The 25,000-nt window shown below is 36.6% G+C and overlaps 1 protein-coding gene across 1 annotated transcript in view; it reads left to right on the top strand.

Moving 5' to 3' along the window:
- Positions 1–25,000, top strand: part of tspan4a (tetraspanin 4a) — a 120,976-nt gene that overhangs the window by 8,876 nt on the left and 87,100 nt on the right. The gene's annotated exons all lie outside the window — the stretch shown is intronic.

The following is a 25,000-nucleotide window of genomic DNA, read 5'->3' as shown; positions in this document are numbered from 1 at the left end:
TGTTATAGAAAAATAGTCAACTTCTGGGTGGTATTTTGATGCCAGTGCTTATTATTTTACTATAACAGCACCACACACACAGTGTTTTATTCCTTAAAGAGTGTATTTTGCAGTCAACATGAAAAGTGAGAATAAACAAACACACACACACAAATATATACACACTATATGTCCAAAAGTTTGTGCACCCCTGACCATCACACCCATATGTACGTGTTGAACGTCTCATTCCAGATTTATTCCCGTGTGTTTGCTGTTATAATGAGCTCCACTCTTCTGGGAAGCTTTCCACTAGATGTTGGAGCGTGGCTGTGGGGGTTTGTGTTCATTCAGCTACAAGAGCATTAGTGAGGTCAGGCGCTGATGTTGGGATGTCGAGGAGGTCTGGGGTTCAGTCGGTGTTCCAGTTCATCCCAAAGGTGTTCAGTGGGGTTGAGGTCAGGGCTCTGTGCAGGACACTCGAGTTCTTCCACTCCAACCTTCACACACCATGTCTTCATGGAGCTCGCTTTGTGCACAGGGGCATTGTCATGCTGGAACAGGTTTCAGCCTCTTAGTTCCAGTGAAGGGAAATTATAAAGCTACAGCATAAAAATATTACATGTATATATAATATTAGACATTATAGACAATTGTATGCTTAAAACTTTTGTGTGCTTAACACACCACATACGGGCGTGATGGTCAGGTGTCCACATACTTTTGGCCATATAGTGTTTATCAAAAGTGACAATTTCATAATTTTATGAGTGAATATTAATTTATTAGTAGCAAATGATTATTTAAAAAGAAAAGTCCTTTTAACCCTTTCATGCACAGTGTCAATATTTATGGACGATCAATTTAAGGCTGTTTTTAGGAAAATATAAGATGTACGTAAATCACCTCCAAATGACTTAACACCATTACTGTAACTGAACATAAACTATCCGGACTGTTTGTCATTCCCTGTGTCTCTGGTGTCACGGAATCCAGGGAGTCGGACGCAGTTGCAGAATTTCATTAATAACAAAACAACTAAAAAATCAAGCGAAGACTGGAAAAGAAAAGAAAACTCAACATGAAAACAAAAAGCCACTCACAGTGCAAACATAACGTAATGTAACGTAACAGCGACCATATCAAGCACACGAACACACACAATGCTCCACAACTAAGGAGGGAAAACACAGAACTTAAATAGGGAACTAATTGGGGAAACACAAAACAGGTGAGCGCAATCAAGGAAGGAAATGAAAGACAACAAAAGAAGAAATTCAACAAAATGAGTGAGAGAGCCCTCTGGTGGTCTGGAGTGGAATTGTCCACGGTGGACATGACGTCTGGTACATCTTTACCAACTTTCTACACAAAATAATCCCAAATTAAATTAAAAACCTTAACTTTTTATTTTTTTTAAAAAAACTAATTTTTCTTTCTTTCTTTTTTGTATAATTGAAGATTCATGTGAGTCTCAAACTGCAGACATTTTGTATGTCAAGAATATTGCTATATTAATTTTAATTATTTAATTGTTTAATCCTTTTGACTCATGGTATTCCTACACATGGACAATCCATAACTTTCAACATAAGTAAGAAAACAAACGCCTAAAGAATCTGCTTATAAAGTATTTTTAAATATTATGTGTATGAATGGGTTAAATGCCTGAGTTTAAAAATGTGTGTAAAGCTTTTAATCTTTGTAGAAGTGTGATGAATATTGAGGAGTTTTGTATTTTTAAAGCATAAAGCGACCTAAACTAAAAATAAAACCCAAAAGCCATTTTCTTTATTTTTCGTATGTTTCAGTAAAGCACCACTTGACGATCTAAACCTCGCAAAAGTTTCACTGTATTTACTGAATTATTTATAATCGTAACTGAATAATATGTTTTAAGGTGAATAACTGAAAATGTGTCTGTAGTTTTAGGGGCTAAAATTGAATTTGAATCACAGACTGTTATGGATTCGGACACGTGCTCAGGCATTCAGCGCTTTAAAATAAACCAATAAACTCGTGTTGCTGCATTTTTAACCAGCTCTAGACAGAAACTCTGCAGAACAAATCGATTTAACAAGTGGAGGGATGTAACGGGGAGGTGATGTGTGGAGCTAAATGATGGAAACAGGTAGGGATAGACGTCTAAAAAACACAGGCGTGTATTTATGAGCTCAGGAGCAGAGCGCTGAGTGAGGCCTCCTCTCACCCTGCTTCATATAAACATCCAGGAAAAAAAATTCCAGCCAAAAAACATTCCATTAACTTTTATAAACCTGTGATTATGTGGCAGAGTCTCGGTCAAAGCCGCATTCATTCACACGGAGTAAACAAACTGACCTGGTTGCCAGATCTGTGCAATAAAAACCATCGCAATGTCCATTTAAACACAAATTTAACTGAACCAAACTTCTAAATAAACCCTGTAAGTAAGGAATAAACACTGTGTGTGTGTGTGTGTGTGTGTGTGTGTGTGTGTGTGTGTGGTGCTTGTATTGTGACATGAAGGGATGGTGTGATGAAGCAGAGTCACTATTAACACCCTGAAGTTGATTATTTTCCTCTAACAGCAAGCTCCCGAGTGTTTTATTCCTCTTACACCACAGCACGGTTACAATTTTTCAGTTAGAACAACATGTCATGCTTTTATCCATTTATAGCTACATTAAATGTTGTGGACTGTCCGTGAATCAAATGATTCCTGTTCTGACTATTATAGTATTTCTGTAGTAACAGCTCATTCACAGGGACTTGTACAGCGGACGCGCCACATAAACACACTTTTAACAAAAATCATTGATATGGTTAAAGAGAAATGTGTTTATTTAACGTTTATGGAAGGAGTCTCCAGTGTCAGTGCTTTGTAACAGTCAGAGGTAAAGCTGTAACTTGAAGTTTTCAGGACATCTTCAGGACAGAGGAGTTTAAACTTCTTTGCGGTTTCTCATTAACACGACAAGCTGCGTTTTTATTTTTGTCTTATTATCTTCAAGAGGGAGAAATATGTAAAAAAAAAAAAAAAAAAAAAACGAGGCGGGTGAGAAAAATTCGACTGGATGTTCCACAACATTAGATGCAACTATAAACAGACAAAAATGACATTAATTCATTAACTCATTAATTCATGAATAAGTCATTAATTAATTAATAAAAAAATGTTATCATTGGCACAGCTGTAGTATACGAGGAATAAAACATTTCAGGACGTGCTGTTATTGGAAAATAATCAGCTAACAGTAACTCCATCATTCATTATTTTACTAAACCAGCACCACACACACACACACACACACACACACACACACACGCAGTGTTTTATTCCTTAACTAGTACATTATGCATCCACGCCTAAATTCCCACGCCTCTCTTCTACAAGCTAAGACTGATTATAACTCATTTTAGTGTTTATTACGGCTCTGCCTCTTTACGAGCCTCAGCATCACGGCGCTAACAGATGACATGTTATATTAAAGAAGAAATGCACGTCCCCCCCATCGGCTCTGTTTAATCTAATTTTACACTCCGTTAGTTGTCTCTGTCTCCGATCATGAATCATTAGGCCTCATTTTATAATTAACTCATGTCACCTGCAGGACCGGTGGGTTCCACCTCTGTGTCTGTGTGAAACTGAAGGAAATGTGGAAAAATGAAGTCTGGTGAATTAAAGTTTAACAAAGCAGGAAATCTAGCACTTTAAATCCTTTTTGTTTTTTTTGTTTTTTTAAAGAATAAATTGCTGTTTAATTCCACAAGAATTAAATTTTAATTTGTTTAGAGAAGCAAAGCATCTGAGAGTCGTAGTGGTGTAATTTGATAAAGTTTAGCAAAGATGTTTTTATGTGCACAAGAATGTGATTGACCTGGAGATTGATGTGTGTGTATGTGTGTGTGTGTGTGTGTGTGTGTGTGTATGTGAGATAAAGTGAATGTATGACCCATGCAAGGATTTTTGTGGTTAATATACATGTATGAAGCTCTTAGATTTGCAAGTGATTAGCACAAAACACAAAAGTTAGAATGATTATTTTAGCTTAGCTTAATTTCCTACATGCATCCCCAGTTTTTTTTCCCCCAAACACATTAATCAAAGCAGCTTGTTTTTGACATCATGCGTGTGGTTTAAAAAGAGAAATCAGAACGTCTACAGTCTCATCGGTCATCGTCTGTGAATCTGGAGGTACGGCTGGCGGGACATAACACTTCCTAAAGTGCAAAAAATGAAACATCGGTTATGAAATACAGAACCATTAAGCTTTCAGGAGGAGAGAATTTGTTGCTGTGGTCAGGAGTCTGGTGACGGGAAGAGCAATCTGTTTCCCGCTTCAGATCACACCTCTACTGCTATCTGCTTCTGCAGCATCTCTCGCAAATATCAATCAATATAATCGGCTCTCTTCTTCTGAATACAGTCAAATATTCCTTTAGTTTTCCTGATTTTGGACGATTTCCTAGCGATTCATGATTCATCTCAAGAGAATTAACAGGAAATTCCAGGTAAAAAAAAAAAAACGAAATGATCAGTACGTACTCCTGATACCTTAGCAGGTGCACTGCTACATGGAGGTCATTACCTTAATTACAGGTTTTTGTAATTAGCTAATTACAGAACATAATTAGTTGTACATGTTGTTGTACTTCAGGAGAAATCTAAGCTAAGACTGTGCAGCATTCAATTAAGTTCTTTCTTTCTTTCTTTCATTCAAAGAAAGAACAATGTGGCCAAAACTGTTGGTGCAGCTGTTCATTTTTTATTACTGTGAAACTTAGAAGCAATTTTACAGTCAAACTAGACTATGTGCCTTTTGGTGGTTAAGGGTTTTAACTTCATTAACTCTAGGCTATAACATTACTCCATACTCCGAGCTACTGTTACTAACATTAACTAATTATCATAATTTGTACTACTACTACTCCCGCTACTGCTGTTACAGCTTGGAACCATTTCATTAAACAGTATAGACTACCGTTCTCTCATGTTAGGTGTCAGAGTTACGTTATAAATTACAGCTACATTGAAATTGTTACTCAAAACTCACTGCCAACTTTACGTTCAAACCTGTCTACGTGTCTTTTGGTGTCTAAGGTTTGGCTTGAAACTTTTTCTGAAAATATTGTATGGAATATTGTTCCACTACAGGGCAGCATAGCACACACAGCGCTATCTGCCCTCTTACGCATACATGAGCTCACGGATGCCCATGATTGGCTAGTGTCACTTTGATTGACAGGGGAGAGAGTATGCCCCCTCCCACGCAGATCACATGGCCGATTTAAGCTCCCTGGACCCTCGGCCACGGATGGTTGTGGTTTTGTCAGGACGTGAACTCACGATCTACTGACGGTACGGCGAACGCTTTTCTGTTGTGTCACACTGGAGCCGGAATACTGTTCTCTCACATTGGGTGTAAATTAGAAAAAGATAGATTCACAAGTACCCCAGTCACCTACCCCCACCCCCACCAAACTGCCCCCCCCCCCCCCCCCCCCCCCCCCAAAGCCCCCACAGATCCCCCCATCCGCACGTGCCTGTGTCTGTCATGAACCTGGAGCTGTGAGTCATAATTATCGTTAATTACTCCCTCAGTGAGACAATTTTGGTGAGATATTTTTACATCATAACACATTCGGGTGTGTTTTGACACCATTCACCAACATGCTGTCAGCTTTAATGGCTAATACAGAAAGAAGCGATTGACGTGTCAGCACATTTTCTCAGAGCGGGTGGCGTCTTTATTTCAGCTGTCTGCTGTTTCGGCAGCTTTATTGTGGAACAACAATGCGTCTCTGGTTAATACACACATCAAACCCTGAATGCGTGACAGAAATCAGATCTTTATCCATTCATGACTGTATTTGTTTTTCTGAAAGATACAAATGTTGTAATTATTGGCACCTTTGGTGAAAACGTTTTAAATGGTACCCTTAGAGTAAATAACTAGTGAAGCCTTGTGTTCAGTCCTGGGCAGAATCCCAACCACAGAGACTCTTCCTGTAAGAGGAACACTTCTTTATTTTGTACAATTCAGTATTCCGTGCGTTTGTATTCCGTAAGACTTCAGTATTCCTACACATTGGTTTTCCATTTTACTTTTCAGTGTTCAATCAACTTCATCCTACCACAGTGCTGTTGAATTCTCGAATCTGATTGGTCAGAAGATGTGCCTTATTTTCAGCTCAGACAGCTGTAACATGAACGACAGGTTTATATTAATGCTCTCGTTCTCATACGTTATCGTTTCTATAGTAACGGCTCATTCATAGGGACGTGTACAGCAGACGCTCCACATAAACTAAGAATAATAATAAACAGATTTAAAAACATGTTGTTTAACAAATTAAAATATGTTATCGTTGATTTGGTGAGATATTTAATATATATGGAAGGAGTTGTGATTGTAAGCTCTTTCTAACAGTCACAGTGCTTTATAAAGTTTCTCAGCTCAGGAAAGTCTTCAGGACAGAGCTTTTTACGCTTTCCATGTTTATGGGTAAAATGACAAGCTGCGTTTTTTGAGAGAGAGAGAGAGAGAGAGAGAGAGAGAGGCCGATGAGGGAATGACTGTTTATCGCAGCAGGTGAGAACAGGAACTAACTTGTCTCTTGGACTTTCCACCACATTAAATCTAACCATAAACCATTTAAATGCATGATGTCACTCATTAATAAATTAAACATTGTAATCATTGACAAATCACTGTGATATAAGCAGAAATACACACTCCAGACTGTAGTGTTATATGAAAATGGCGGGAAGCGGCACTCCCCTTGTGCGTCTTGCTACATCACACCCCCCTTGTGTGCATTATTTTCGTATATCAGTACGGTCTGTGGTGTTATTCCTTCTGTACGCTTGGGCATTCTGTAACACATTATTATACCGTTGTCTGTCTGAATACTCGATTCTGATTGGCTGGAAGGTGTGTGTTGATTGCACAGGTATTGACAGGTAATGCCCTGCTTATAAACAATTGTAGCCATAGCAACATACAGCTACAGTTAAACTCACAGCTTCATTATTAGTAGAGACGCGGCACAGATGCAGGTAATTCACACACTCTCTCTCTCTCTCTAATAAGTATTTATTATAATTCATTCAAATAAATGTAATCTTATTGCACTACTTTATCTCTGTGTATGATTTAGAGCGACAGAATTCTAGATCTGACGACCCGTATATAAAATAACTAAAGAAAAATTCACTGTTATTTTTATCCTATCAGTCAATTTTGCTCTGCAAGCATCAGTGACAGCTTTAACTCCTCAATGCTGCTAAGCGAGCGCGGTATAATCGGGATAATCCACGGCTAGGTGTGTGTTACACGATTTTAATGCACTCCACTGTGCGTCAGGTGATTCTTTACCTCCACAATGTCATGCACTAAAATCGTGTAACACACACCTAGCCGTGGATTATTCCTTATGTATTTCATACACTTTAGTGTTTTATACACTTGAGTATTCCATACACTTTAGTATTTTGCACAGTCCAGTACTTGATTCACTTTGGTATCCCATATAAATCCAAATTCTTTACACTTCAGTATTCCATACACTTTCCGTACACTTAATACCTCCTGTAATGTCTGTGGAGGTTGGAGACACTTGTAGAGGATCTTGTTCACTCACATGTTCTCTTTCTGGCGCAGTTTTAACTGTTCCTCACTTGTGAAACGTCTTATTTCAGCCCTGCATGTGTTTGATGCTATGTTTAACTGTTTACTTATTTTTATGTAGATCAACAAACGTCTCTTTTGTGCTGAAAGAGTTCTGATTTTCTCCACGGCGATGGACGACAAAAACATTCAAATTTGAATTGGAAGGCAACAAAAGAGTTTCTGGAGGCTGTAAGGAATAAAAACAGTTTTTCTTTTAATGGAAAACGATTTGTTTGGATTTAATGGTATCAGTAGTTTTGTGAGAAATATTTGTGAGATTAAATGCTTGTTTTTAGACAAAGACATTTTTTATGAGGAAGATTTTTTAGAGGTCGTTCCTGCAGACTACTTTTGGAAAATTTTAATCATTGAGCAAACCAGCAAAAAAGGCTGCACTTTACTGACCTTGAACCTTCAGCCTTGGTATACATTTGCAACAAAAAATAAAATCCTTCTGGATTTTTTTTTGGACCCTCATGAGTGTGAGTCTAAATAGTTTTACCAGATATGTTTTTGAGACAAAATGCTGTTCTTTAAAACTCTTAAGGGTGAGTAGTTCTTCTTAAAAGTTCTTTAAGGGTTTATTGGATATTTAAGGGATCTTAGCTTCCAAAAATTGGTTCCTTTTCTGATATTGTTGTAGAATGTTTAAGGAACAACCAAATAGTATGTGGCAAGGGTGCCAATACTTTTGGATTTGCCTCTATATCCCTGGCTTTCTCTTTTCTGCAGTTCCTTGGTTCCACAGCAGGAGGACACAAAGCTCTCACTTTCCTAAATAGTAGAACAGCAGAGTGGAACAAGGTTTCATCCTCCTTTTATTTCATTTTCTCTCTAAATAACTTCTTCGGGTCTCCGACTGAGACAGATCTGGTTTTCCGTGTTTCCTCTGCTCCATTTTCCCAAAATAACAACTCCATTCTCTCTCTCTCTCTCTCTCTCTCTCTCTCTCCTCGAGGTTCTCCCTCTCAGTGAATTCATTTCCAGTCTTATTTTCTTCTGTATTTTCCCACATCATTGCAATCTGCGAACAGTTAATTAGTGTTTCACAGCAGCGCTTCATATTCTCTGTAGATTTCTCTGCAGCTCCTCACTCTAATGAAGACGACATTCATTAGTTTCTATCAATGTTTCAGTCGCCATGTTGTTGAAATTTCTAGAGTTCAGGGGACCAGAGCTGGAGTTGAACGCTTTAATCTGAGGAACTGATGAATGTTTCTATTAGGACAACTAATAAAACATCTCCAACATTATAGCAGGGGTTGATCTACACACATGGGGGAAAAAAGTGTTCCTTGAGGGTTCTTTATAACAACAATAATAATGATAATGATAATAATAATGAAAGTACAATATATCCGATTATCTTTATAGGGTTCTCTAGAGTTCTGTTAGTGGTTAAGGGTTCTAGCTTCCTAAAGTTTGGCTTGGAACCCTGTTTTTTGAAAGAGGAACATGCTGTAAGATTCTACATAGAGTGTTAAAGGGTTCTTCTAAACGGACAAACGTAAGAACCTCACCTTATCTATCATTATTACATTCGGTACAGATAATAATCATTAATGCTCCTTTAACATCCAAATCCTGATCTTTCACTAAAATAATAGAGTTCCAGGAAAAAACACACATGTTGTGGTTGGAGATTGTTTTTTTTTTGTACAGTTTTTTTTATACCGTAAAACCTGCAGTGTTTTAACACGCAGTTAGCGTAGAGAGGACTGTGGATGGTTCAAACTCTGAAGATTTATTATTGTTGAAAACATGATCTGTGAAAAGTTATAAACTTTTTCCTTATATACAGTATGTCGTAATTGTGCATCGCATCATTTTTCAGGTCAGTGACAGATAAATTATTATGCTTCTCTTCACGCTGAATTTAAATTTAGCTTTTCTGGCTGAAAACAAAGAGAAACAAAGAGAAATATTGTGTGTGTTTGTATGTGTGTGTGCATCTAGGTTTAGTCCTTTAGCAGAAATTATGCACCATCCATTATTTGCGTATCTGATGTTATCCATTATTTTCCTTCCCGTTTATTAAATATGCATTGGCTCAAACTCTGAAATATGAGTGTATTCAGTGTCCTGGCGTAACACTATTTATAAAAATTGCAGAGATGCAGAAAAATTGTTTTGTGTAGTAACATGAGCAACAGATCAGCTTGTTTCGGAGTTTATAATTCTCCATCATGCCGTCATAATCAGGTTTATAGGTCTGATATTATTGACTGTGCAGTCCACTGGAACTTTCTGGAAGAATCTGAATGAATGAGCTCCCTGAAGGACACATGTGCCCCACACACACACACACACACACACACACACACTCTTAAAGAGAGCGAATGAGTGTGTTAAATGGAAGTGATGATGTAATCCAGCAGTAAGTGTTATCTCTGTTCAATCTGAAACAGGGATTAGTGTGTGTGATGGATGTAACAGCACCTGTATCGCTCTCTTCCTTTCCTTCTCTCTTCTTCTCTCCACTCTTTTTGCTTCAGTTCAATCCTCATTTCTGCACAGACTCTCCTTCAAGTTCAATCACGAGACAATTTACTCGTTCACACAGTCGCCCGAGTACCTTTTGTACATGTGGAGGATTAAACGTGACGTCCGATAGAGGGCAGGTCCGAGCCGAAACATCTCTGTTCCCGTAGCAACCGGTAAACCGTTTAAGGTCCCAATCAGAGTTCAGGCTTCAGGCGTAACTACTGACTTACATGCTGCTTGGACAAGAGAGATTCAGACTTTCAGGTTTAGCCATAGCACCTCAGGCTTCAACAAAATACGATATGATTTCGAATTCTTAAAGCAGATTCAATATGTGATGGTACTATGATATGATATGATATGATTTAGTATTCTTCAATTAATATGTGACCAGTTTTGTTCAGAATCTTACGTTAATTCGCAAATGCTGACTATGTAGAGAAATCACCTTGCAAGCCGGTTATTAATTATTATTATTATTATTATCAATTTAAAAATGTTTTTTACGCACCAGTTGTCTGTCCTTTTCGATAAAAAACAAGTTATGATTGTTGCCTTGATTCATTTCAGTATTTGCCTTTTAAATCGATGCATCGATCCAAATCGTGTCATCGTTACACACTACTTCCTCTTTGCTCTGATTTTATTTAGGTGAACTTTGACCAATCAGAAACAAGCAGACGGGACTGTGGGCTTTTTGGATGGTGAAAAAAAAAACATTACACTTATTGTTAAGCATCAAACACACCAAAGAACGACCATCAGAACGAATAAACTGTTTAAACGTGTGATCACATGATCAGCTAGTCTTCATGCTACCTACATATCGCCATCTAGTATCTAATTTTCAGTATTTTCTCTTCTCATTTGGGCGTCAAGTTCGTTAATGTGTTTAATCTTTTTCTTTCATGTCAGTAATAAAAGTCAAAGTCTCTTACTTTACTTCAGATTTGGCTCATCTGTGTGTATGACAAGACCGTGCATGTGGAAGCCGAATACAGATTCTCAGCAGCATTATTCAGTTATTACTTTGTCATAAAAAATGATTAAGAGATTTTTTCTTCATTCAGTTGCTACTGAATGTTCTGAGTGTTTCGGAGAGAAATGTGAATGCTGTGTTATTGCTGTGCTGATGAGAGAGGGATTATTTCCTGAATCCCACAGCCCTGCTCTCTGGGCACATCGTCTCTCCCTAAATCTCATCTAATACATTCGGAGACAATAGAAGAGGGATTTTGATGGCAATTAACCAGAACAGCAGACCATCACAGACAAATACGCAGTCCAAATCTCTGGTGTGTAAACACAATGCTGTACACACAAACAGGCAGCAGACAAAACGCGACCAATGAGGTCTTATTTTCCATTCACTGATGGAGGATGGATGTCTCCGTGGCATCTCATTTGGCAAAATATTCGTGAAATAGACAGAGAAAGTCATTATAACACAGAATGAAATATCAGCATCAACACCATTACAGTCACACGGACTTGGCGTGCGAGGAGATCATTTCATTGTTAATCTTCTCGTAACTGAATACGAATCCATTACTGGTAATGAACAGCTATTGTGTTGTAAATAAATACAAATACAGATATGAATAAGAGGAGCACTATTTAGGTGACTAGACTGAAGCTCACGGGACAAACAGAGATCATGTTCATCAGCTCTCGTGAACATCCAGTGGTTTTTACTAAGAGACTAAATGTCTATTTTATATATTTATGTTTTGGGAAATGGAACCCAATAAACTTATACAAAAATGTGCATCCAACATTTAAAAAAAACAGTCCTGTACTCACCTCTCACATATTTAAGAACAATTATGAACTGGACTGATGCAGATTTCTACCTGTAATACAAATACATTTAGATTGAATAGAATAATATTATATTATAAATGGATGTAAATACACATAGGAATAGGAGACGCACTATTTTTTCCAGAAAGCTTGCCAGGTTCACACGGATAAAGGCCAAGTTCTAAACGTGATACAGATAGGAGACGCGCTATTCGTGTTTCGTTTATCATCAGCGGTTTGCTCCAGTAGGCCGACCTATACACCGCTCCAAAATAAAACCACATTTCTACCACATTTCCATCACAAAAGAAATAAATCTGCTTTTATTTATAGAGCTGTGACTCCACATCTCTCACGCAGACTTTTTTCCATTAAAAGAAAATCCTTCCGGAAAACGATACAAACTTTATAATGAAAGTTTAAAGGACGCCATGTTGACGCCATGTTGATTCTGACAGTGTGTCCGGCGAACTTTTCTGATTTTTCTGGACTGTAACAAACCCAAACCAAGTAGACCTCGATGCCAGCAGTGACGACGGCGACGCCTCCACCGCCAACAAGTCCAGTCCTTCTTCTTACACTTAAAATACAGTATGCTCCAAACAGAGAGAGGAAGCTATACAGAAGAAATCTATTTCATACATGTGACCTTGCTGTGACCTTGATTGTGTTTGGATCAATTCTAAAATGTAATTGGTTCATCTTTAGGTTACAATGATTACTCCAGATAAATCCTACAAACGTTCAACCAGTCGTTCTTTAGATATTACTCTTACTATAATCAGGACAACAATCTTACTATATAAACAACAATTCCTTAATTTGGGAAAAACTTTATTGTTTTGAAAGATAGTTTGGTAGAGATGAATAAACAGATAGAGATACACTTACTAGTGTCATTGTGTTACACCTCTGTAGTGTTCCCAATACTCAGTTCAATTTATTTCATTTAATTTATGAAAATTAAATTCACACTTTTCAGAAATTACTATGTACCTGAATATCTGATACTCAAGTTATGCACTGGACATTATATGTAATTAATCAGTTGTTAATTTATTGCAATATATTTAACTTTCTGTAACATACATTGTGAGATTTGAGATTTAAATAAACACATTTTACTATCGTTCCACTCTTAGTAAAAATATAAAAAGTGTTCATTATAAGCAGGTTAAGAGGAAATAAATCTCCCAGTTAATGAAGCTGAAGACATTTTCTCAAGACCTCAAGAAAAATATACAGGAACTGCAGTGAACCAAAGCCATTTATTTCTATTTTGAACAAATAAAATTGTAAGAATTGTAAGCTACAACTGCTTAACGTTAACCCGCTAAAACTTTTCACACTCTACCGTATAGAAGTATATCTCGAGCGAATGTTTATGGCTTTGCAATCATCAGCTGCTTGTGATGTTCCCTATAAGAAGAAAGAGATGAATGATGATCTCCTACGTCCTGAACACGGAGACGTCTTTAGAGATATAAATAACCTCAACAATCTCACCGCTCCAAAGTGATCATGAAGATGAATTTAAAAAAAATGATTTCCACTTCGGTGTAATTTCAGAAGTCCTGGCATTTATATTCATGAGAAAGATTTTAACAGGAAATGGTACATCGGATATCAAATCTCAGCAAAGTTCTCGAGGGAAGGAAACGTCTCTGTAAGGGAATTTATTTCATGTTGTTGTTGACGTTGCTGATGAAAGAGTGCAGGACATTTCACAGCACTCCTTGCTTTTATGCGTGCCTTTCATCTCAAGGCTAATGGTTTTATTCACTAACATTTCTTTCAGCGTGGAGAGGTTTCACACGACTTTATCTCTATCAACACACACAACCTCATCAAGATATCATTCAGGAAATATCACTCGAGTGTAAGAACATGTCCAAACAAGCGCTAATTAAAAACAATCTCATGCAAGAATGAATTTAAATTCATTACAAATCACATTTACAATAATAAGGGAATTAATACTACTGTTAAATATTTACTCCGTAATTTTACAGCATTATTATAATTTTTTGAATCATTTTACAGGAGATATAATTTTACATTTATAAAATGACTTTATTGAACTTTATTGTAAAGAATTTGCAGTAAGATTTACAGGATTTTTTTCCCTCATGAGGTTGTGTGTCTCACACTGATTTACTGATTTTTATTTAATTTTTGTCGAAAGCATTAACAACTTTTTTGGGCAGCTTGTCTTACTTTTCGTATGAATTATACTGTATTTCATTACGATAATTAAAATAAATGACGTAAGCACGATACTGAGATTCAAGATATTCAAAATAAATATGAAATATATATAAATTACTGTACAATATTGCAAATAATTTTCTTTCTGCTTTGATTTGTTGTTATTTGAATGCGAAAAAAGCAGCCAATAACATTTAAGATACTAAGATATAAAATTAAAATAATGTAAAAATATATTTCTTAAAGTATACTATGTAGTATGTCATATAAATATATTTTATAATATGCAGATTATTGCTGCTTTTCATTAGCAATGTGAAAATAGACAGATCATAATGAGAAGCATTTTGATAGTATATATATATATAGTGTATTTTTTATTTTTTAGCATTATAATTATATAATATTAAATATTTAATATAATAAAAAAATATATAACATTTCATTCAATATTTTAAACTTTAAAAAGGCCTACAGTAGTGCACAAGGTGAATTGATTAATTATTTAGCTGATTGATTGATTGATTGATTGATTGACTGTGTAATTAATTAATTAATTGTTTAATTAATTATTGATTGATTGATTGATTGATTGATTGACTTAAACCTGAGCACAAAAAGTGGCACCAAGCAAACAGTTTCCCAGGCATTACAGAAGAAATATAAATATATTGCACGGTATTTTTCAGTATATGACAATATTTTGAGGATTTCCTTAAAAAGTGATTCAAATCATGTCCTTAATTAAATCATAAATAATAAATATTAACAGAATAAATCATTCGTTTAGAATTTGATAGCTGAAATAAATCAGTTCTGCAAGCCTTCAGTGCAGCTTATTTGTATGCTAGATGCTACTTCTTGAAATTATCGGATAATTCCCTCCACAATCATTATCAATCAGCTCCTGCTGCGGCGGCGACGTGGAGGATCAGAACCCGAGTGCGTTCTGCTGGAAAGAAAAAAGATCCATCATCATCTTCACCGAGGTGTCGATTCAGACTGAGGGACAATTTACTGAAACACGGCGTTAAGCAGAACCTTCTAGAAACCTGACCTGAGATTTACGATGAGTAAAAAAATACGCGTGAAGCATGACAAAGGAGAACACGTAGACTTAACATAGTGTGCAAAAGTATTAGAACCCCTAAATATCCTACATATGTTTTGTCTAGATGTTTATTTGATGAACGTTAAAATGTCAGAAATATCTTCAGCATTAGAGCATGTTTCAGATAAATCAGTCATTCATCATGGAGAAATCAAGTCTGCTGAAGAACTGTAGAGGTTCTCCAAAGTGCAGGAACACACAACCAGCTGCGTTCTCGCTGATTAAACCTGCGAGAACCGATGCCGAGGTTTACATGGTCACCAAATATTGGGATTTAGAAGTTTTTTGAAAATTATTTGAAAGCCTCTTTGCTTTAAAGAATGATCCAATGATCTCTTAAAGATCCCTTGAAGAACCCTTGGTGCTTGAGGGTACCAAGTAGCAAAGAAGTACTTGCAATCCTTTCTGATAGGAAAACAATCTCTTATAAAGTTCTACATAAAACATAGAACTTTCAATGGTTCTTCAGATGGACAAGCAGAAGAACCATTAAGCTTCTAGATGAACTTTTTTGTTTCTTCTAAAAGATGGACCCCGACAGTTTAAAGACTTAATCTTCTTAAAAATTATTATTATTATTATTATTATTATTATTATTATTATATTTGAAGATTTAGAACCATTAATGGTTCTTTGGTTGTTCTTCTAGGAGGGAACCCTTAAAGATTCTATGTAGAACCCTATAACAGAGTATTTCCCTATCAGTACCCTTATAGGGGGGTTAGAACCCTTAATTATCCAACATACCCTTAAAGAACCTGTAAAGAAGCCTTGGACCAAGTACCAAGAACCTAAATATTAAACTCCTGACAGGTTCCAGGTATTAAGAAGAAAGATTGTAAGAGTTTGTTGCACACACTTACACACACACGCTTAGAAAAAAGGGTTCTTCAAGGGTTCATTGTATAATTAAGGGTTCTTCCCTTCCAAAAAAGGTTCTACTGTTTGTGACTGAGAAACACTAGGTCCTGCGTAGAAACTTTTAATGGTTCCTCTAGAGGGACAACCGAAGAACCCTAAAGGGATCTCAACTTTTTAAATGTATGGCAGTGTTTACCATTGCTGAGTTCTGGATTGTGATTGGTCAGAAGGTGGTGATTAATTTTCTATAATAGCAGCTCTGACAGTAGTGCACGTTTATATTAATGCACTCGTTCTATTAGGTTATCGTTTCTATAGTAACAGCTCGTTCACAAGGACGTTTATATTTAACATTTATGGAAGGAGTCTCCAGCGTCAGTCAAGCTGAAACTTTTAGTTTTCCGACATCTTCAGGACAGAGGAGTTTACGCTTCTTTGCGGTTTCTCGGTAACATGACGAGCTGCATTTTGTTTTTTTTGTCTTATTAACTTGAAGAAAGAGTAAAAGAGAGGAAGGTGAAGGAACGACTGTTTATAGCTGCTATAACATAAGTGACAACAGGAACTAACTCATTTCATGACGTTCCACAACATTAAAAGTGTCGATCTTTAATGAGTAAAAAATTGTTGCCAAGTTGCTGTGGTATAAGAGGAATAAAACAGCACACACACACACACACACACACACACACACACACACAGTGGTTTATTCCTTGCATGATGTGTGTACAGGATTAAAACACACTCCTGCACATAGCTCTTGCGCAGTGTTTGTAGATGTTTAAGTGCACTCAGGAGAGAACTCCAGTCTTCAGGCTGTGAGCAGAGCGAGAGAAGAAAGACGAGTAACTCAGAATCTGGTTTTAGGCTCCAGCTAGATGCACAGCCTGTGCAGAATATTTAATAAATGACATTTCTTTGGGGTTAAACATGTAGCAAAATCATGTAAGTAGCTTTTCTGCGGCTCTGGGTGGAGAGAATACAGACAGAGCTGAAGAGACGGATAAGCAACACAGAGACGCTGGACAAGGAGAGGAAGCTCCACTCATATTCCTGACACCTAAATACTCCACTATTGATTTCAGCACTGCAGCACTCTCTCTCTCTCTCTCTCTCCCCCCCCATCTCTCTGTCTCTCTGTTTCTATCTCTCTCTCTCTGTTCCCCTTCTCTATGTCTCTGTTTCTCTCTCTCTCCCCATCTCTCTGTTTCTCTCTCTCTCTGTTCCCCTTCTCTCTATCTCTGTTTCTCTCTCTCTCTCTCTCTCTCCCCATCTCTCTGTTTTTCTCTCTCTCTCTCTCTGTTCCCCATCTCTCTGTCTCTCTGTTTCCATCTATCTCTCTCTGTTCCCCTTCTCTATGTCTCTGTTTCTCTCTCTCTCCCCATCTCTCTGTTTCTCTCTCTCTCTCTCTGATCCCCTTCTCTATGTCTCTCTGTTTCTCTCTCTTTCTTTCTGTCTCTCCCTTTCTGCCTCTCTTCTTTTCTTATCTATCTTTAATTCTCTCTCTCTCAATCTCTCTCTCTTTCTCTCTGTCTTCCCCATTTTTATATCTCTGTTTCTCTCACTTTCCTTCTGTCTCTCCCTTTCTGTCTCTCTTTTTTTCTTATTTATCTTTATTTCTCTCTCTCTCTATTTGTATTTTTTGATCTGTCTCTTATCTTATTTATCTCTTTGCTCCTCTCACTCTCTATCTGTGTCTCTCTGTGTCTCTATCTCACTATATCTCTCTGTCTCTCACTCTCTATTGCTCTCTCTATCTGTCTCCCTTTCTTTGTCTTTCTGTCTCTTTCTGTTTCTATCTCTCCCTTTCTCGGTCTGTCTTTCTGTCTATCTCTCCCTTTCTGACTCTTTCTCTATGTCTGTATCTCTTTCTATCTCTCTCTGATCTTATCTATCTCATTTCTTATTTACCTTAGTCACTCTCTACCTCTCTCTCTCTCTCTCTCTCTCTCTGTGCCTTTCTCTTTATCTCTCTGTCTTTCTCTTTCTGTCTCTCTCTCTCTCCCTCTCTCTCTCCCTCTCTCTGTAAGTAGGCCAGTTTAACTCACCCACCATCATTTTCTCTAAATTATTTTCTCATCCTTTCCCAAACAGAGGTCAGCCATTTTAGCTCCCGAAGCTGTAGGTTAATTGATGTATAATTCATGTTTATAGCACAGTCAGACTTACAGCACATGTATAATTCATTAATGCTCTCGTTCCTGAGTCGTGCTGTCAGACTCTCTGTCACATCTCATTCACTCCTCCGTGTTTACAGTACGAAGCTCAGCTGTTCTTACCCATAATGCATTGTAAATCCAGTGTACAGATAATTCTGCACTTTAATGCATACGCAGCATTCACGTCATGCGACGGAATTCCGAAAGATTCTTGTTATTCCTCTTCCTAATCTTGCTCTAAATCATTTGTTCATTTATTAATCTTCAGTAAGCGCCGTGTCCTGGTCAGGGTGGCGGTGGATCCGGAGTGTATCCCGGGAACGCTGGGTGTGAGCCGGGAATACACACACACACACACACACACACACACTCACAATAAATTCATATTAATTAAATTAAATTTTTTTTAGAATTATTTATCTTTTTTTTTTTTTTTTTTTTATGAAAGAGTGAGCTGGTGCAGTTGTTAACACTTTCTATGAAGCCCATGCTCATAATGAATTATAGCCCCGTTTATAATTATTTATAAGCAAGTATTTCCTTTCTATAAATACATTTATAAAGTCTTATGGTTCCATGTATATATTTATGATGCTGCATCTTTATAAATATATACATAAGAACCATAGGTTTGACTAATTAATACTTATAAATCGGTGTATAATGCATTATGAGTATGGACATTGAAAAACAAGTGCATCACTTATACATAATTATAACAATAATATAAATGTAACTATAACTGTGATTATAATGAAGTATAGATCTTGATGTGTCTTTATAAATGTATTTATAGAACAGTAATACTTGCTTATAAATAATTATAAATGGGGCTATAATTCATTATGAGCATGGGCTTCATAGACAGTGTTACTGTGCAGTTTTCTGTGAACAATCACAATGAACTTTATATAAAGGTCATGCAGGAAGGCAGGAATGATAAAGCGCAGTATTTATATATAGTGCAGTATATATAACACAGTGCAGTGTTGTGTTTTCTCGGCTTTAACACAGCCGCTTGATCATATTAGCTCATCTTCAGCCTGCTAATGAGCAGAATCAGGTGTGAGAAAGCAGAAAAACGCACAACACCGCAGCTTCCGCTGATATAAACGCTGTTTTCCACAAAGCAATACCGAGCCTCTGCGTTACAGATCTAATTTTCACCCAAAGCCACTAACACTCTAATTAATATTCATTAAAAAAAAGCTAAAGGCAGCACATTTTTATTTCATAAAACATTGCAGAGCACTTTAAAGAATAATGAACATCGTTTTAGCCTTTGTGTTTCATCCAGCAATTTCACATGTTTTGAAAAATGTCCTCTTTGGTGGAGTTTAGATCATTTTCTCCTCCTTATGCATTAATATTCAGAAATTGTTTATTTTTTTGCACTTTCAAGTGGACCATCACCACCATCATTATCATCATCATCATCATCCTCATACACACGCAGCATCCGTTTATCACAAGTGCTGGATAAATATCACCATCTCGCTAAACAGCCTGATGTCAGAAAATGGTGATGAATCGAGATTGTATCTTCATGCAGCTGAAAATAAAATGTCCATTTATCACACAATAACACCACAATCTGCAAAACTGAGGGCTAACAACATGCTAAACAACCTTGCTAATTGTTTTAGCCATGCTGTATAACAGTTAGCTTCATGTTAGCTAGCTTGTTAGCAAAATGATCTACTGTTTATGTTTAAAATACATAAATAAATAACGTGATGCTTAGATTTAAGGATTTATGGATTTATGCTAGTCAACCTCCCTATGATCTTTGCTAATGATTTTAACCACACAATAGTTAGCTTAATGTTAACCTGGCTAATGATTTCAGTGTGAATTAGCATTGCTAACGACCTCACTAGCAAACCTTTGTACTAGCTTTAATGTTAGCCAGCATAATAGCGACCTTAATTTTAAACACACTATATAATAGCTAATAGGTAACGTTCCTCTTACTGGTTTTAACATTTAGTAGCGTGTTAGCGAACTTGGCTACTGCTTCAAGTACACAGTATAACAGTTAGCTTAATGTTAGCTTGTTTGCTAGCAAAGCTGGCTAATGGTTTTAATGTAGATTAGCCTGCTCGTGAGCCCAGTTAGCTTCAACTTAGCTTGTTGCTGCCTTGTTAATTTTAACTAGCTTGCTAGCAAATCTAGTTACTGTTTAAGAAAAATATATAATAATTAAACATTGACAGCTAGCTTGCTATTGAAGTTAGCTTCTGACTTTATATTAACTAGCTTGCTAGCGGATCTGGCTGCTATTTTAATTATACAATATATCATTTAGATTAATGTTAGCCAAACTTCTTACAATCTTTGCTAATGGTTTTAACTGCATAATATAATAGCTTTTTTTATATTTTTATGTTTTAAGTACATAACATAATTATTAACCTAATGTTAGCTAGCTTGCTATATTGAACCTGGTTATTGTTTTAACTGCACAATATAGAAGTTAAGCAATGCTAGCAGGCTTGCTAGTGAACCTGTGCAATGGTTTTAATGTGAACTAGCCTGCTAGCTACCGTGGCTAATGGTTATAACTACACTATATAATAGCTAATGTTAGCTAGCTTGATAGTGAACCTTGTGACTGGCTGTAATGTTAACTAGTTGTTAATGGTTTTAATGTTAGCTCATTTAATGAGTCAGTTTTTTAAAATCATTGAATGATTCACTTCTCTTTCAATCACTGAGTCATTGTTTGAATCAGTGAATCATTTCGGTTATGACTGAGATTCACTCCTCTCTTGTTCAGCGAGCTAGTTTTTAAATAAATGAATGATTCACTCCTCTTTTGGTCATTGTTTAAGTCAAATGTTAAAATCAGTATATCTTTTTTGGTTATGACTGATATTTGTGCCTCCCTCATTCAGTGAGTCAGTGTTTAAATTAGTGAATCTTTTTGGCCATGACAGAGAGTTACTCCTCTCTTGTTCAGAGAGTCAATTTTTAAAATCATTGAATGATTCACTCTTCTTTTGATCAGTGAGTCAGTGTTTAAATCAGTGAATCTTTTTGGTTATGACTGACATTCACTCCTCTCTCTTCAGTGAGTCAGTGAAACCATTAAACCAATGGGTTATTTCAGTCTTGACAGAGATTCGCTCCTTTCTTGTTTAGAGAGTCAGTTTTTAACTGAGCAAATGATTCACTCCTCTTTCGGTCACTGAGTCAATGTTTGAATCAGTGAATCTTTTTGGTTATGACTGAGATTCGCTCTTCTCTCTTTCAGCAAGTCAGTGTTTAAAGAATGAGTTATTCCAGTCATGACAGAGATTTGCTCCTTTCTTGTTCAGAGAGTCAGTTTTTTTTAAATCATTGAATGATTTACTTCTCTCTTGACTGCTGAGTCAGTGTTTGAATCAGTGAATTATATCAGTCATGACAGAGATTTGCTCCTCTATCATTCAGTGAATCATTTTTTTTTAATAAATGAATGAGTCACTCCTCTTTTGATCACTTAGTCAATGTTTAAATCAGTCAGTCTTTTTGGTTATGACTGAGATTATCTCCTCTCTTGTTCTGAGAGTCAGTGTTTGAATCAGTGAATCATTTCAGTCATGACTGAGATTCACTGCTCTCTTGTTTAGAGAGTCAGTTTTTAAATAAACAAATGTAGAGAGTCAGTTTAGAGAGTCAGTTTTTAAATAAACAAATGATTTAGTTCTCTATTGATCACTGAGTCAATGTTTAAATCAGTGAATCTTTTTCGTTTTCACTGATATTTGTGCCTCTTTCATTCAGCGAGTCAGTGTTTAAATTAATGAATCAGAGACAGAGATTCGCTCCTCTCTTGGTCAGAGAGTCTTTTTTTTTTTTAAATCAGTGAATGATTCACTTCTCTTTTGATTGCTGAGTCAGTGTTTGAATCAGTGAATTATTTCGGTCATGACTGAGATTCACTGCTCTTTTGTTTAGAGAGTCAGTTTTTAACTAAACAAATGATTCACTCCTCTTTCGGTCACTGAGTCAATGTTTGAATCAGTGAATCTTTTTGGTTATGACAGAGATTCGCTCTTCTCTCTTTCAGCAAGTCAGTGTTTAAAGAATGAGTTATTCCAGTCATGACAGAGATTTGCTCCTTTCTTGTTCAGAGAGTCAGTTTTTTTTAAATCATTGAATGATTCACTTCTCTTTTGACTGCTGAGTCAGTGTGTGAATCAGTGAATTATATCAGTCATGACAGAGATTCGCTCCTCTATCATTCAGTGAGTCATTTTTTTTAAATAAATGAATGAGTCACTCCTCTTTTGATCACTTAGTCAATGTTTAAATCAGTCAGTCTTTTTGGTTATGACTGAGATTATCTCCTCGCTTGTTCTGAGAGTCAGTGTTTAAATCAGTGAATCATTTCAGTCATGACTGAGATTCACTGCTCTCTTGTTTAGAGAGTCAGTTTTTAAATAAACAAATTTAGTTCTCTATTGATCACTGAGTCAATGTTTAAATCAGTCAATCTTTTTCGTTTTCACTGATATTTGTGCCTCTTTCATTCAGCGAGTCAGTGTTTAAATTAATGAATCAGAGACAGAGATTCGCTCCTCTCTTGGTCAGAGAGTCATTTTTTTTTTTAAATCAGTGAATGATTCACTTCTCTTTTGATTGCTGAGTCAGTGTTTGAATCAGTGAATTATTTCGGTCATGACTGAGATTCACTGCTCTTTTGTTTAGAGAGTCAGTTTTTAACTAAACAAATGATTCACTCCTCTTTCGGTCACTGAGTCAATGTTTGAATCAGTGAATCTTTTTGGTTATGACAGAGATTCGCTCCTCTCTCTTTCAGCAAGTCAGTGTTTAAAGAATGAGTTATTCCAGTCATGACAGAGATTTGCTCCTTTCTTGTTCAGAGAGTCAGTTTTTTTTAAATCATTGAATGATTCACTTCTCTTTTGACTGCTGAGTCAGTGTGTGAATCAGTGAATTATATCAGTCATGACAGAGATTCGCTCCTCTATCATTCAGTGAGTCATTTTTTTTAAATAAATGAATGAGTCACTCCTCTTTTGATCACTTAGTCAATGTTTAAATCAGTCAGTCTTTTTGGTTATGACTGAGATTTGCTCCTCTCTCTTCAGTGAGTCAGTGAAACCATTAAACCAATGAATTATTTCAGTCTTGACAGAGATTCGCTCCTTTCTTGTTTAGAGAGTCAGTGTTTGAATCAGTGAATCATTTCAGTCATGACTGAGATTCACTGCTCTCTTGTTTAGAGAGTCAGTTTTTAACTAAACAAATGATTCACTCCTCTTTCGATCACTGAGTCAGTGTTTAAACCAGTGAATCTTTTTGGTTATGGCAGAGATTCGCTCCTCTCTCATCCAGTGAGTCAGAACAAAGAATTCAGTGAATTATTTAGGTCATGACCAAGATTCGTGATAAGACTTGCAGTGTTTCAGAGCGTGCAGTAGGAGTGTGTGCTGGTCTGGGTGTGAAAAATAATTCTGCACATAATTCAGGCTGCACATTTGGGTAAACTGTGCAGCTGAACGAATCTGAATGAATCTGAATGAATCATTTAACTGAACAGTCTGAAATGACTCGAGCCACTGAACAGAATCCAGAAAGTAATCCATACTGTTCAGTAATGTTCTGTGTGCTGTGTGTTTTAATGAATTTTATGAAATAATTTGGGTCACAATAATGCAAGTCAACGGTCTGAGTAACTGGGTTTTTATATATCAGATGGCAGACTGCAAGTGCAATATGTGGCAATTTAATTCCAATGCTGAAGATCATCCCTGTTGTGGCACACTAGAGGGAAATCAGTGTTTCACACACACACACACACACACACACACACACACACACACACACACACACACATACATACATTTTTGTATTCTGGATAGGTTCTGAAATTTGAACAGCTCAGTATCATCATCACAAATACAAAGTAGAAAACATTACAGGTTTCTCCTGGTTCCTAATGGTTTCTCCTGGTTCCTGGTGGTTTTGTAATGGTTCCTAATGGTTTCTCCTGGTTCCTGGTGGTTTTGTAATGGTTCCTAATGGTTTGTAATGGCTTTGTGTAATTCCATATGGATTACTATGACACTGTAAAGGGTCCAAGGGTGAAGTATTCTAGATACATGATGATTTTAATGATCCAAACACGTCCTACAGGAATCTGATAGTCTTTGATGGGAGTAGGTTGTGGTCTAATGGTGATTTAACAGACTTACTGCATTTCTGTGATACTCAAATCTGTAATGATTCTGCACTTCAGGTTGTCAGGAAAGAGACAAGAAATTCGTTTAGACGCCACTTTCACTGTATCTTAGCCTAGCAAACATTTATTCAGAAATACAGTTTTTCAGAAACAGCTAAAAAGTATTATCTCTAAACATACAGAACCAGCAAGTTTACTGATTTTCACTGCCAGAAAGATTGTTTTCCATCATCTTCAGGACAGAGGAGTTTACGCTTCTTTGTGGTTTCTCGGTAACATGACAAGCTGCGTTTTTTTTTTGCGAATAAAGAGAGGCTGGTGAGGGAATGACTGTTTATAGCTGCTATAACGTAAGTGACAACAGGAACTAACTTGCTTCACAGACGTTCCACAGCATTAAATATAGATTAAATGTTAATCTATAAAAAACATTGTCATGATAATCAACTTTGGGGTGGAGAGTTGTTAGCTGTGTTGTGTTTTATTACCAACTTTATAGATTTGCAGTGTGTTAGAGTCTAGAATATTCATGCGGAAAAAGATAAAT

Source organism: Pangasianodon hypophthalmus, chromosome 6 (genome assembly GCF_027358585.1).
Source record: "Pangasianodon hypophthalmus isolate fPanHyp1 chromosome 6, fPanHyp1.pri, whole genome shotgun sequence".
Lineage (NCBI taxonomy): Eukaryota > Metazoa > Chordata > Actinopteri > Siluriformes > Pangasiidae > Pangasianodon > Pangasianodon hypophthalmus.
The sequence above is the reverse complement of the archived record's forward strand: the minus strand, read 5'-3'. Positions and strand labels throughout refer to the sequence as shown.